General features: G+C 44.9%; 1 long non-coding RNA gene across 1 annotated transcript; it reads right to left on the bottom strand.

Annotated features, from left to right (window-relative positions):
• Positions 1-1,644: 1,644 nt before the first annotated feature.
• On the bottom strand, positions 1,645-13,154 carry LOC121475697. Its single transcript, XR_005983796.1, has 4 exons — positions 13,041-13,154; positions 11,789-12,108; positions 11,219-11,353; positions 1,645-2,116 (listed from the first exon to the last, which is right to left on the bottom strand). It is a non-coding gene; the product is annotated as an uncharacterized LOC121475697 (long non-coding RNA).
• Between the last annotated feature and the right edge of the window lie 445 nt (positions 13,155-13,599).

Below are 13,599 nucleotides of genomic sequence, written 5' to 3'. Positions count from 1 at the left end.
CAAAACATTCAAGGCGCTAGCATGTAAAGAGTGTGGCCTGGGTCTGGCACAGAGAGTGGAAAAGTGGCTCACAGGTAGCCTCTCTTGTCTAAAGTGGCAAGATCCCATCCTAAGTAGTGAGGCAATTACACCTAGCAGGCAGCAAGGAACCACAGAGGCAGGGTTTCCTGGCCCCGGCTGCCCATTACAAACACTGGGGAATCCTAAAAACAAAACCAAAGATCAATGTCCCGAGTCCCATCTCCAACCAATTAAGTTAGAATCTCCAGGAGAGGGGCTTGCGGAGACTCCCGGGGGTACTATTTGGTAGCCAGGGTTGAGATTCGCTGCATTGAGGACATAGGAACAGGGGAGTGACAAGCTCAAAAGTGGGCTTATGGAAGATTCAGTCTTAGATTGCATGCTGCTTACCTCTAAGTTTATTTAATAATTTGAAATATGGGAAAAACAGCATAGCTAGTTAGGTAAAAATTGAATTTAAGTTAATTTCTGCCATCTCTTTTAAGAAAAAAACAGCAAATCTTGTGTGTCTCAAAATAAGTATTCTCTAATATTAGGGGATAAGATCATTCATCAAGTGTGTATAATTCACAGTGAAAACTGCTTACACAAGCCAGTGACTCAGGCAGAGAGGGTGACTCATCCTAGAATTTCTCCTAAAGGGACTGCGCTCTGAACAGTGAGGTATCGTTTGGACACTAGATGGAGCCATGGGGCGTGATTTCAAAGAAAGAGGTAGAGTTTGAAGGGAGGGAGAGTCTCAGAAACTGGCTACTCCAACCCTGCGTTTCATGTTTTATTTTTCAACTTCTTTCTTTGTGTGTGCAATACTGAGTAAGCTACACACTCATATAGTTGTAAATGTACAAGGGGAGAAGGCTGTATGGTCTCTGTCTGCTGTCCTGATCCACCTTCCACCCACCTTGAGCCTTGCAAGGTGCCCTGACAGTGTCCTCTGCCCTTGGCGTCTTGTAAGGTTTCCCCCAGGGGAAGGTACTGAAAAGAGAGTTGAGGGCAGGGAGGGGATGAGGTCAGAATATCCATTTCCCCAGCTGTTTCTTTGCTGGGCTGTGGGTACATCTGGGGGGGAGGGGTCCAGCATCAGTCCAGGGGCTCCTTCTGTATCTACAGCTCTCTCTCTCTGGGTTCAGATGGCCACTTGCTCCCTTGTCCCTTGGGGCCTAGTCATGGTAGTGATTCCCCCATGAGCTGACCCAAGGTTGGTCACGTCACCATCCTCTGTTGGGTACTCCAGCCCTGTCCACACCTCTGTGAACCATTCATTCATGAAACTCCATTCAATGACATCTTTTGAGTGTGCCATGTATTTCCCACTGGTTTCTCAACTGTTACAGGGCTCCCTCCTCCTGTCTCTCTGCTCCCCATCAACCCTGTTCTCTTGAAGCAGCCAATTCTATAGATTTCTTACATTAGCATTACGAATATAAAGGAATATATATATTCCTCTCACCCTTATTTATTTAAATTGTAGCATATGATATAGCCAGTTCTGCACCGTGTGTGTGTGTGTGTAAAACAATATATTCTAGAAATCACTCAATGGCCGTATATAGAGATCACCCTTACTCCTTTTTAATGGCTGCATTACGTTCCATTTTATGGGTTTACAATCATTGTTTAGCCAGTTGCCTATCAAGAGACATTTAGGTTATTTCCAGCTATTTGCTATTACAAACGTGGCTATAAGGAATAACCTTGTGTGGGGGTTGTTCCTCCTTCTTTTATATATAAGGAAAATGAAACAGAAAGAGATTAAGTCAATTGTCTGAGGTTAGTTCCAGGCATAGTCCCTGAAATCATAGTCACCAGTTAGCAAGATGAGAGTACAGTCACCCCCACCACGGGACTGCATTCTGCTGTCTCCCCCCCTCCCCCACAGTTTACTATACATTCCAATTCTCCTTACATTTCTACACTTACGCTTTCATTCCCAAGATAGTGGTTACAACAATGCCAGGGCATGTTAGCTGCTTCATTATGAATTGGCCATGTGACGTTGGACAAGTCATGCAGCCTCCCAGGGTTTCAGTGTTCCCACCAATGAAATGTTTCTTACTTCATGATGTCAGGGAAGGCATTCATCTTGGAGTAGCACCTGGCCCATAGAAAGAGCTGTAATAAGCACTGGCTCTGATTAGTGGTGTTATTATCATTCCTTTGAGTAGAGGCTATGCTTCCACAAGAGAGTTCAACATGAGAGAGCTAGCTCATTGTGTTTCATCAATAGTTAACCTTTTAAACTGAGATTACGTGAGATGATCAGATGGCTTCTTTAAAAACATGTGATTCCATGCCCAGCATGGAATCCAATTCAGGGCTTGAACTTTCAACCCCAGGATCAAGACCAGAGCTAAAACCAAGGGTTGGTTGCTTAGCTGACTGAGCCACCGAGGTGCCCAGATTGCTTCTTAAGAGCAGGTTGTGGATGAGGATAAGCAAGATATTAGGGAACTGGGGTTGTAAAAGAGGAAAGAGATTCTAAGGATAACTTTGCCCACTTTGCAATTTCATTTTGATTTTCTGTGTGCTTGGAACAGTGAGCCCCACAAATCTATCTGCTGTAGGACAACCTTCCCGAGTGTCTTACAGATTCTAAACTAGACTCACTGCTCACAAGCCCTCCACCATCTGCCATCTCAGACAAACAAACCAAACCTAATCCTCCTGTCACCATCCCATAGCACATCTGGGTGGGTCAATTTAAAAAAAAATTTTTTTTAAATCGTCCTTGACTGCTGTTTTTCACATCTTTCATGGCAAATTTGTTCTCAAGCCCTGTAAATGTACTCCTCCTAATAGTTTTTAATGTCACTCACACCCCTTTCTCTCTCCTCTGAGACACTTGTTATTTCTACAGACCACTCACCCTAACCTTAACCTAGTCCTATTCCTTCATTCATGAAATTTATAATTGGGAGAGAGAGAGTCAGAGGTTGAACATACAATTACACAGATAATTGGTTCAGGAAAACAGGGATGTGGCTTTCTAGCCTCCCCATGAAAGGAAGAGTATAAACCCAGGCTTTGGGTCTTGGAGCTCAGGGTTTTCTAGCCTCAGGGATGTGTTGTCACCCTTGCTTTAGAAAGTCTCTGGGATGATAAGAACTGGAGTTGGCAGGCAAAGAGGAAAAGAGGTGGCCTGATGTTCAGGAGAAGGGAGAAGGTATGAGATTGGCAGGGATAGGGAATTGGAGAGAGGGAACTTGTGGCAGGTTCTGTGAGAGTGGGGGATCTGCTTGCACGTTTGCACAGTGATCCAATAGGATGAGACTTCTGGTGGGGGAGCAAGGAGGGATGCCTGTGATGACCTGCCCTGAGCACCTGGACCCCAAGAGCAATGGCAAGAATCCCTGGTGGCAGACATGTGAGCAAAAGACGACCTTTGCGGGAGCATATCTGCAGCCTGCGAGGGTAGTAGAGACCAACAGATGCTCAAGGGCTGGTCAGCAATGGGTCACAGTAGCTAAGAGACCAAAGTCTAGGCACTGTCCTTTTTCATGGCCCCAGGTAAACCCGAAGGTCCAAGATGACCTATTTTGGGGTTGGGGTAGTAACTGCAGCTTCCTCCATATAAGACTATGGAGTGTTAACTTCATGTCATGAGCCTGATTCCATGAGCCATTTCTAGAAGGCCAGAGAGGCTGAATAGTTTCTATTCTTTTTTTTTAAAAGGAAATAAGCCAAAAAGGAAGTACATATTTTTAAAGTCACAAATGAGTTGTGTTACCATGAACATGCCCTGAGTCCCCTATAGGTCTCAGTTTCCTTATTTGTAAAATGTAGGGGATGATGGTGAACTTCCACTCTACTTCTGCCATCCCAGGGTTTTATGCGGCCTCATGCAAGAACAGCATTGTTAATATGACAACTTGACGGCTTCTGGTTTTGCTTGAGTCATGTTGGTTATGCTCCCAGCTGAGAAAATGAAAGCTGATGGGGCCTATGCACATCATGCAACAAAGTTTTTATCATCCACACTCCTTTCTTGAAACTCTTTCTGGAGATGAATTGCACTTAGCAGTAAAGCCAAGGCAAGAGGTTGCACTGTCAGGAACACATGACCTGTCTCTGTTTGAGGCTGATCATGTGAAGCTGGCACCCAGGTGACTTTTCTCATGAAGTTGGTAGCTGGGGAGGGACAGGACGGGAGACTCCCTCAACCTAAGAGAATCTTTGTGCTAAATGAACGAGAAAACCGACCTTCCTGCCCCTAGTAGCCTGCATAGAGTGTTAGTGCCCATTATGCTCCTCTGGACAGGGAACGAACGAAACTTCATGGGCAAACAGGTGGCTTCTCCTATGGACCTCAAGGAAAGGAGTAGTTCAAGGATGCAGCTTTCTGGAACTTCATATTCAGTCATGCAAGTGGACACATTGAGGGACAGAGGTAGATGGAAGGAATCAATGTAATTTTGCAGTAGGGGAAATGCATTGAGATGAGACGCTTGAGTATTGTGGTTGCTCACTGACTGGTCCTGTCAAGGCTGTGTCACTTACCAACTCTGAGACTTTGGGCCAATCACTCTCTGTTCCCCATATGTGAAATAGGGAAATGATGGTGTCCAGCTCATGGGAAAGTTATGAGGGTTTAATTATGAATCTTAAATGAGTTAGTACTTGTAAAGCACAAAGAACAGGGTCTGACATGGGGAAGGGAAGGACTTGGTGACTGTCATGGCTGCGATGCCAAGCCACACATACTGACTCAAACATTTTTGGTGCTTCAATCAAAGTTGGAAGTTTGAAACTTCAGGACTCGGCCTCAAGGCAATGCCAGTATTATAGAATAAGAAATGTAGCCGTCTACTGCGAGGTATCCAAAGGAGTTAGATCACTTCCAATTTCTTCTGAGAACCAGGTAAAGGAGCCAAGACAGAAGAGCTAAGGAAGAAGAAATGTTGTGGACACTGAGAAGAAATGTTTTAGAAGTAATAAAATAGCCGGAGTCAATCTTCTTTGAAAAAGATACATGTGAATTGCCTGATAAATCATGTGTGGGGTTTCTCTAACTTTCCTAAATGGATTTTTCTTTTTGTGTGTGGGCCAACCATAAGAGATATCTCAGTATCTGAGAAAGTGTTTTCAGCTTTCCCCCAAAATGTAGACAGCAAACCAGCGTGTCCAAACCTTTCCAATCTGTTTTATTTTTTTTTTAAGGATTTTATTTATTTATTCAGGAGAATACACAGAGAGGAGAGAGAGAGAGGCAGAGACACAGGCAGAGGGAGAAGCAGGCTCCATGCAGGGAGCCTAACATGGGACTCGATCCCCAGTCTCCAGGATCATGCCCTGGGCTGAAGGCGGCGCTAAACCGCTGAGCCACCGGGCTGCCCTCCAATCTGTTTTAAAACAGAAAGTCATGGGGATGCCTGGGTGACTCAGCAGTTGGGTGTCTGCCTTCAGCTCAGGGTATGATCCTGGGGTCCTGGGATCGAGTGCCACATCAGGCTCCTTGTGTCTCTGCCTCTCTGTCTGTCTGTCATGAATAAATAAATAAAATCTTAAAAAAAAAAAAAAAAAACAGAAAGTCATTTTACAGATCAGAAAAACTGCATTCTCATCCAGGGAAAGTCATGATCAAGAGTCACATACTGTCTTAATTTTTGAATTTAACATTTAACATTTCCAGAGTATTTTACTTCCACGGTTGCACTGCTCCTCAGAGTTCAAAACATAGCCTGCATCTGATTCACTTAGTGAATATATGAACATAGCTTTTCATATGCTGATTTTCTCTATGGCTTTTGAAAAGCTAAAGTAAGATATCAGTAAGGTGGTGTTGGTTGGTAGTATCTGGAGGGACCTTTCTTCTTTGAATTCTTCGATGATTTCCAAATTTTTCTAAAATGACCTGCCTTCAGCTCAGGTCATGATCTCCAGGTCCTGGGATACAGCCCCACGTTGGGCTCCCTGCTCAGCGGGGAGACTGCTTCTCTCTCACTCTCTCTTAAATAAATAAATAAATAAATAAAATCTTTTTAAAAATAACTGAAAGCCTTTTTTTAAAAAATTAACATTTGCAACATGGCTTCTTTTCTTATGGAAAAAAAAAAATTAGCCTGCCTGCCTTCCTTCTAGAAATAACACAGGAAATAAATGTCTGAAGTCAGCATTTTGTATTGCCTTAAAAAGAGGAACTTTGTATTTACTCAATTCTTGCCTCAAGAATAGCCCATAGGTTCTTGGTCAGATCTTAGTGCTAACGTTATGATGGTGACATATCAAAAGAGCTTATCTCTATTCTTTTTGATGATGACTACACATCATCTGATCACAAAGTTCATCCTAGTCAGATAACAAGAACAGAAAGTCCCTTAGATGAAAAGATGTGGCCCAGAGAGCTGTCACGCTCTTTCTGATTGTTTGCCACACTGGCTGGAGGCAAGGAAATGTGGGATTAAATTCTGGTTAGAGATAAATGGGGATTTAGAGAATTTACCCTTCTTTCCTTTCTCTGTGCGTGCGTGTGTGTGTGTGTGTGTGTGTGTGTTGAATTTAGGTTATGTTTTGAGTAACATTTTATCCTGAAGTCACAAGATAATACACAGTATTCCAGATTCTCAGTTCCCCTTACTACAGAACCATGCTTGTATCTTCAGAAACTGGCCTTAATGAGAAGTAGACAATGTAGGAAGGCAAAGTCCAGGGTGGGTTTCTGCAAGGTGTCAGCATGTTTCTTAGAGGAATCTCTTTCACAATTCCAAAATGAAGTTCTGGTCGTGTTGGCTGAGAATTATTAGAACTTTGCACTTTCTTATTTTATCATCAATGGCAGCTGTAAACTCCCTGCAAGTCCAGCACCTACTCATTTCGGGAAGCATCACATGATCCCAGGAAGATAAGAGGTGTCTATGTCTGAGTCCCCACTTCGGGAAGCTCACAGCCTTATCAGAGCAACACTCAGGTGGAAACGACTGAGGAGACTGAGGAGCTCCCGCAAAGCAGATCAAAAGACCCCCGATGAAAAGCCTGCAAGGAGGTGCTCCTTTATCTGGGCTGTGTCTTTCTCAACAAAGCCCAGGCCCCTAATAGTCAGAGGAGATTCACTTTCACAAGGGGGTACATTCTATTCTGTTTCTGACTTCAGCCCTTCTAGGTGAATTCATGGTTTTGTCATCACCTCTTTTTGTTCTCAGGATGTTTTTGCTGTAGAAACAGTTGCTTTCAATGGCCTCTAAAGCTTATGAGCAAATAAGATCTTTGGAGTCTCCCTCATCTTCCCCTAGATCTGAAAAGACATCACAAGTCAGGATTGGCTGTGGGCAGCCTCTTTCTTTGCTCATTCTGATGACTTTTTCTAAAGGTGCTGACTGCAGCCTTTACATCTCTTCTCACTAATACCTGTTATAATCCTTTTAGTAAAAATGGGGCTTTGAGGACCTTGCCTCCTTAGCATCACATTAGCAAATCTCATATCTCTTGCTCACAGTTCAGCTGATTTACCATCAGAACTGAATGAAATTATTGTCTGTAGCTCTTCATTTCTTTCTCTCATCATTCATTCATTCAACAGATATTTTACTGAGTGCTGAACCATGACAGGCCCTGTGCTACGAGGCAGAAGCCAAAAGATGAATGAGACCTCATGTCTGGTAGAAAAGACCATCAGCCCCTGCGGCACCTTTGTATGATCTGGAAAAAGTCAGCCCTTCCTCCTGGTGGAGGCAGCTCTGTGCCAGGGCTCAGGATAACAAGTGGAGGACAGAATGGATTTTAGCCCCTTCTTGCCTTCTTGGCCAAGGACCCCTGTGTAGGGCATAACCTGAGCAACCCTCTGCTATGGACCAGGAAATGTAAACAGCATATTATGGTACAGAATGGTGAACACAGAGAAGAGAGGACCTGACTGCCTGGTAGGTTGGGGAGTTGGGGGAGGTTCCATGGGAGTGGTTCCATGGGAGCTGAGCCATGAAGAAGCTCATCCAGTGAAGGGGGTAAAGGGCAGAGGGAAGATGTACAAAGCCACACAGGTTTGAAGAGTCTGGCATATCTGGGGCTCTGAACTCATTGATGATGTTCAGAGCGGCCAGCAAGTGCATGAGAGTCAGGGAGTCTTCACAACAATTGAGGCTGGAAGATACTTTTAGCAGTGATCTAAGCTAGGACCTAAACTTTAGGTCCTTGCTACTCAATGTCTGGATCTCCTCAGAGTAGCTTTGGCATCACCAGACAAATTATTAGACGTGTAGAATCCTGGGTCCCACCCAACCTGCTGGATCAGGACCCACATTTAGTAAGTTCTTTGGTGGGGGGACACCTGGGCAGCTCAGTGGTTGAGCATCTGTCTTTGGCTCAGGTTGTGATCCCAGGGTCCTGGGACTGAGTCCTGCACTGGGCTCCCTGCAAGGAGCTTGCTTCTCCCTCTGCCTGTGCCTCTGCCTCTCTCACTGCATCTTTCATGAATAAATAAAAATTAAAAATCTTTACAAGAAATAATAATAAGTTCTTTGGGGAGGAGGGTTTCAAGACAGCTGATCCTGAGCTCATCCCCTTTCTCTCCCAAAATGATCTGAAAATTAGATGAACTGCTCCCCACAACAAAGGATAAAAGGACAATGTCAAAATGGATGGATAGACTAGGATATGGTCTTGACAATAAAACACCAGCTCCAGTGTGGGGACATGCAATAGGGAGGAATCTCACCCATCTGGTGCTTCTCCTGGAGGAACAAGGGTTGGTGCCTTACATGAGGCTCTCTAACTCTTGGGATCTGCACCAGAGACATGAGCTCCCCCAAGACATCTGGCTTAGAAAATCAATGGGACCCAAAGTTCTATAGAAAATTGAGAGTCTCCTTTTAAATAGCTTGTGTGGGGTCTCACTCACCCCAGGATCCCGTGCAAAAGCACCAACTTGAAAATCACCTATGCTGCACTTAAAGGATATTCATTTGCTGGTCTGGGGGGCACCTGCTGGAGGGGCAGCAAGAGTTGAGTCTCTCTCCTTCAAAGAGAGGTGCCAGTGGCCATCACTGTGCCCTCTCCAGCTGCCCTGCTGAACACAGGCAAAGGTGCACAGCTTCCTCCTGCTGTTTCACAGAGGTCCCAGCAATCCCCTGCTCCCTGGCTAGGGCCAGCAGAGGTCAAGGGTCATGACATTCTCTCACTCCCGACCTGGGGCCAACATGAGCCTGCCAGCAGGACGCTCTCTCAGAGCATCCTCGAAGCCCACAGTGCATGCAGACGAGGCATTTGCCCACTGCTCTTCTGAAGCTGGCCTCACCTCATACACTCTCCAGTGGCCCTGCTAAAGCCAGCAGCCTCATGTGAGCCATCTAGCGGCCACCCCTGGTTCACCTGGCGCTGGTGGCCAAGGGGAGCAGTGATCCTGAGCTAAAACCATCAGAAAGACAGTTCTAGGCTGGCCGACACCCTCAGGGCACTGCACAGACTGCATACTGAAAGGCACCCACAGGCTTCATGTGAAAAAGGCTTATTTTCTTATTCTGGAGTTTCAGCCCGAGAGATAGGCTTCATGTTCTCCGTATATCTAGAGGCTGTGAAGGTGCTCCCAGAAAATGTATTAGGGGACACCATCCTTACACACACTCTTGGACTTGCTGCAGCTCAGTACAACCTCACAGAAAGGAACTTATACATTCAACTGGTGCCCTGATTTTTGAAAGTGTTGCCCAGGGACACATCCAGATATCCCAGTCTGGAGACGAACAGGGTTTAATGATGGTGGCCCCACAGGACTGTATAATCTGCATACTTCAAAAGCTTCTGTATGAGGGTCTGACTTCCAATCAGCCTGAAACTGGGTGTTAACTGAGATTCCTCTCCTTGGAACACTGATAGGTCTTGGAACACCCTTAACAATAGGGACTTGTTAAGAATAAATCAGGCCCTTCAGATAATCACAAAGGTTCAAGAGACAACTGAGAATTAGGGCATGGGTGAATAAGAAGTTCCATCACCTCTGCCAGGCTCTTCCTTCAATATTTCTTAAAAGAGTTCTCTGTTTCACCTAATCCATAGAAACATAGAGCACTATGCAAAATGAAGAAACAGAGGAGTCTGTTCTAAATGAGGGAGTGAGACAAAACCTCAGAAAAACCTTAATGAAATGGACCTGAGTAGTCTATCTAATAAAGATTCCCAGTCATAGGGACACCTGGGTGGTTCTGTGGTTGAGCACCTACCTTCAGCTCAGGTCCTGATCCCGAGGTCCTGGGATCGAGTCCTGCATCGGGCTCCCTATGGGGAGCCTGCTTCTCCCTCTGCCTATGTCTCTGCCTCTCTCTCTCTCTCTCTCTATCATAAATAAATAAAAATTTTTTAAAAAATTTTAAAAAAAGAAAATTAATAAGGAAATGTCAGCCTTAAACATTGCATTAGACCAGATGGACTTAAGATATATATATATATAACTTTCCATCCCAAAGCAGCAAAATTCACATTCTCAAATATGTATGGAATGATCCCCGGGATGGATCACCTGTTTGGCAAAACAGAACAAGTCGCAACGAATTCAAGAGGACTGAAATCTTATCGAGCGTCTTTTCTAGCCACAATGGCATGAAACCAGAAATCAGTTACAGAAGGGGACACTGGGAAACCCACAAATGCATGGAGCAACCAGTGAGTCATCAAAGAAATTAGGAGGAGAGATTCAAAAATACCCAGAGATAAATGAAGACAGAAAAATGACACAGTAAAATCAACAAGATGACAGCCAAAGAGTTTCTAGGAGGGAAGTTCATGGCAATACCTGCCTGCCTCAAGAAACAAGAAAAATCTCAAAGAAACAATCTAACTTCACCCTTACAGGAATTAGAGAAAGAACAAATGAAACCCAAAGTTAGCAGAAGAAGGGGAAATAATGACGATCAGAGTGGAGAGCAATGAAACAGAGAATGAAAATACAGTAGAAATGATCAGCGAAACCAGGAGCTGGTTCTTGAGAAAGACAAGCAAAATGGACCAAAGCCTTTAGCCAGAGTCGCTGGGAACAGGAGAGAGGGCTCCCGTGAAGTCTAGAATTAGGACACAGGGGAAGCTCTGGGAAGGGATCTCCTGAGAGACCTGAAAGAGTGGAGAGAGCTCTGCAGTTACGGGAATGTGAAGACACCAGTGCCTGACAGCCAGTGGGTGCTCAACATCTGCTTCTGATGGTTGAACGGTGGCATGAATGAATGAGCAAGGGGAAAAAAAGCAGAAGAGGTGAAGGGGATGGGGTATAGATAACACTCACCTTACTTTCCTATGCTAGACTCTTCTACGTGGCTCATGGGAACCTAACGAACATGAAGCTGGAAGGCTCTGGGGTTTCTGGTCTACGCTATGTCCTCTGTGGGCTGCCCTGATTTTTTTTTCTTCAAGACGAATCCTGTAGGAGGAAAAAAAAAATTCAAGTTCAAGTGGGATTTCAGCACCTGTAGGAGGTTATTATTGCAAATGGCCGAGGGGCCAGCTCTGGTTTTTTGAGTGTTTTGGCCACTGGGGTGGGAGTGGGGTGTATGGGGAACCAGAGACCAATTTCCCTCAAAAGAAGTATGAGTGAAGAATAAGCTGGAGGTACAAAGAAGGGACCTTTGGGGAGAGGAAGCAAAAGAGAAGTAACACTCTTCCCCAAACTGTTTCTGGGAATCCAGCATAGAAATCCCTCAAGGTCATCACAATATCATTACTCAGTGATGGAAAAATCACATTACTGTAAAGCAGTCAAGAAAAAGGTAGAGTGGGTGGCACGTGGTGGTATTTGGTTTGGCTTTTAAATTTAATTGTATGATACGACTGCAGAGAAGAGGATTCGATGGCTTACCATGAGCTGGTAGCTCCGCTTGTGTGATGTCTCTCCCTCCTTCCCACAGGTAGCTGGTTCCTCTAAAGCATGGGTGAAGATGGCTAAGGGGAAGGCAGGGGAAGAAACATGCAAATATCAAGGCCCTGCCCTAGAGCCTCCAGAGGCAGCTCTAATTTTCAAGATATAAAGTAACAGTTGTCCTTAGTTATACAGCAACCATGGGGAAGAAAACATGATCTCCATCTCTTCATCTCTCTAGCTTCCTTGAAGTTTCCTTCAGGATGTCTGCGGTAATGGAAGATTCCTCGCAGCAGGCCTGTGGGTCACTTGAATTAAAACTGGACAAAAAAAAGACAAAAAGAGTAAGAAAGTAATCTGCAAGGAACTGACAGGTGGAGATCATCTGGAGGGTCAAGCAGTTGGATTTACCCTAGAAGTAATGGCTATTGTAATTCTGAGGTGGTGTCTGTGTTTCTCCAAGTCTGGTCTGTGCCTTTGTGTTGAGCTGCAGAGGGTCACGGGTCTGCACAGGCTATGTGGCCTGTTCTTCCTGAGAGGGATGGCCGGGAATGATCAAACCATAGAACATAGATATGCCTTTATACATAAGGATGATTTTGCTCAGGAGGCAGGATGGGGTTTTTAAGCTTCAACTGACATGTAAAACTTTACATGTAAAACCTGTATTTGAAACCTTCCAGGCAACTGCTTGATTTCCTGGGATGGACAGATAATGGTCCCTTCACGCCTCTCCTCCAGGGAAGGTGGGTGGGTTTTGACTTTGCCCATGATCTGCCTGAAACTGCCCCCTCGCACTTCTTTTTCCCTTGTGGCCATTGGCAGACTGGAGAGGAAGTGTCTGAACCTGAGCCCCTGCAACTCGGTTCAGTTACAACCGGATCTGAGTCCACCTGCAAGACAAGCACTTCTGTGTGCCTGGAAATCCTGAGCCTTTCTGCCAACACATTTCACTTTTTTTTTTTTTCAGTATTTCTTAAAGGTTTTATTTATTTATTCATGAGAGACACAGAGAGAGGCAGAGACATAGGCAGAGGGAGAAGCAGGCTCCCTCCAGGACTTGATCCCGGAACCTTGGGATCACATCTTGAGCCGAAGGCAGATGCTCAACTGCTGAGTCACCCAGGTGTCCCTCACTTCTTAATTAGGTCTTGCCCAGACTAGCCCTAAAATACATTTTCCTTTGTGGTTTGTGTAAAAAATGTGGAATTGGAGAAAATGTATTTGGGCCCCAGGACTCTTCCCTACTTACCAGTTATGTTTCTTTGGACCTGGGACTCTCAGCTTCCATTTCTCGTCAGAAGAAGATAATTTCATCTATCTTGCCGAATTGTTCTAAGGGGTTAAATGAAATAATTGAGACAGAGCAGCCCACACAGTGTTTAGCACAGCACACTTCCTCCTGTAGGCACAAGACAATATAGGTGGAAGGAGTTTGGATGGGAGAGAGGGAAGGAAAGAGAGGGCTAACAGGAAGTAGCTTTGGAATGACAGTTCCCAGTCTATTCAAGGCAGCTGACTCAGGACATTTGCATCCCAGCATGTGAAATGACTTGAATTTTTAATATTTTTTGAGTTAATGGAGAGTCAGTTGCTCTGGCTTGAGATCTGGGAATGTGTCCAGTGGCCTGGTGTCATGGGAGTGTGCCCAGTTACTTGGTGGGGCTCATTCAAGCCACCCACAAGGACGAATGTGTCACAGAGATATTCAGCCTTCAAAGGGTCCCATTTGTACCTGTTGCCCAAATAACTCTGAGCTTTATCCAGTCATGTGATTGCATGAAGTCTCTGGCTTCTCCTCCCCAAGGATT

The sequence above is a fragment of the Vulpes lagopus genome, chromosome 2, assembly GCF_018345385.1.
Source record: "Vulpes lagopus strain Blue_001 chromosome 2, ASM1834538v1, whole genome shotgun sequence".
Classification (NCBI taxonomy): domain Eukaryota; kingdom Metazoa; phylum Chordata; class Mammalia; order Carnivora; family Canidae; genus Vulpes; species Vulpes lagopus.
The sequence above is the reverse complement of the archived record's forward strand: the minus strand, read 5'-3'. Positions and strand labels throughout refer to the sequence as shown.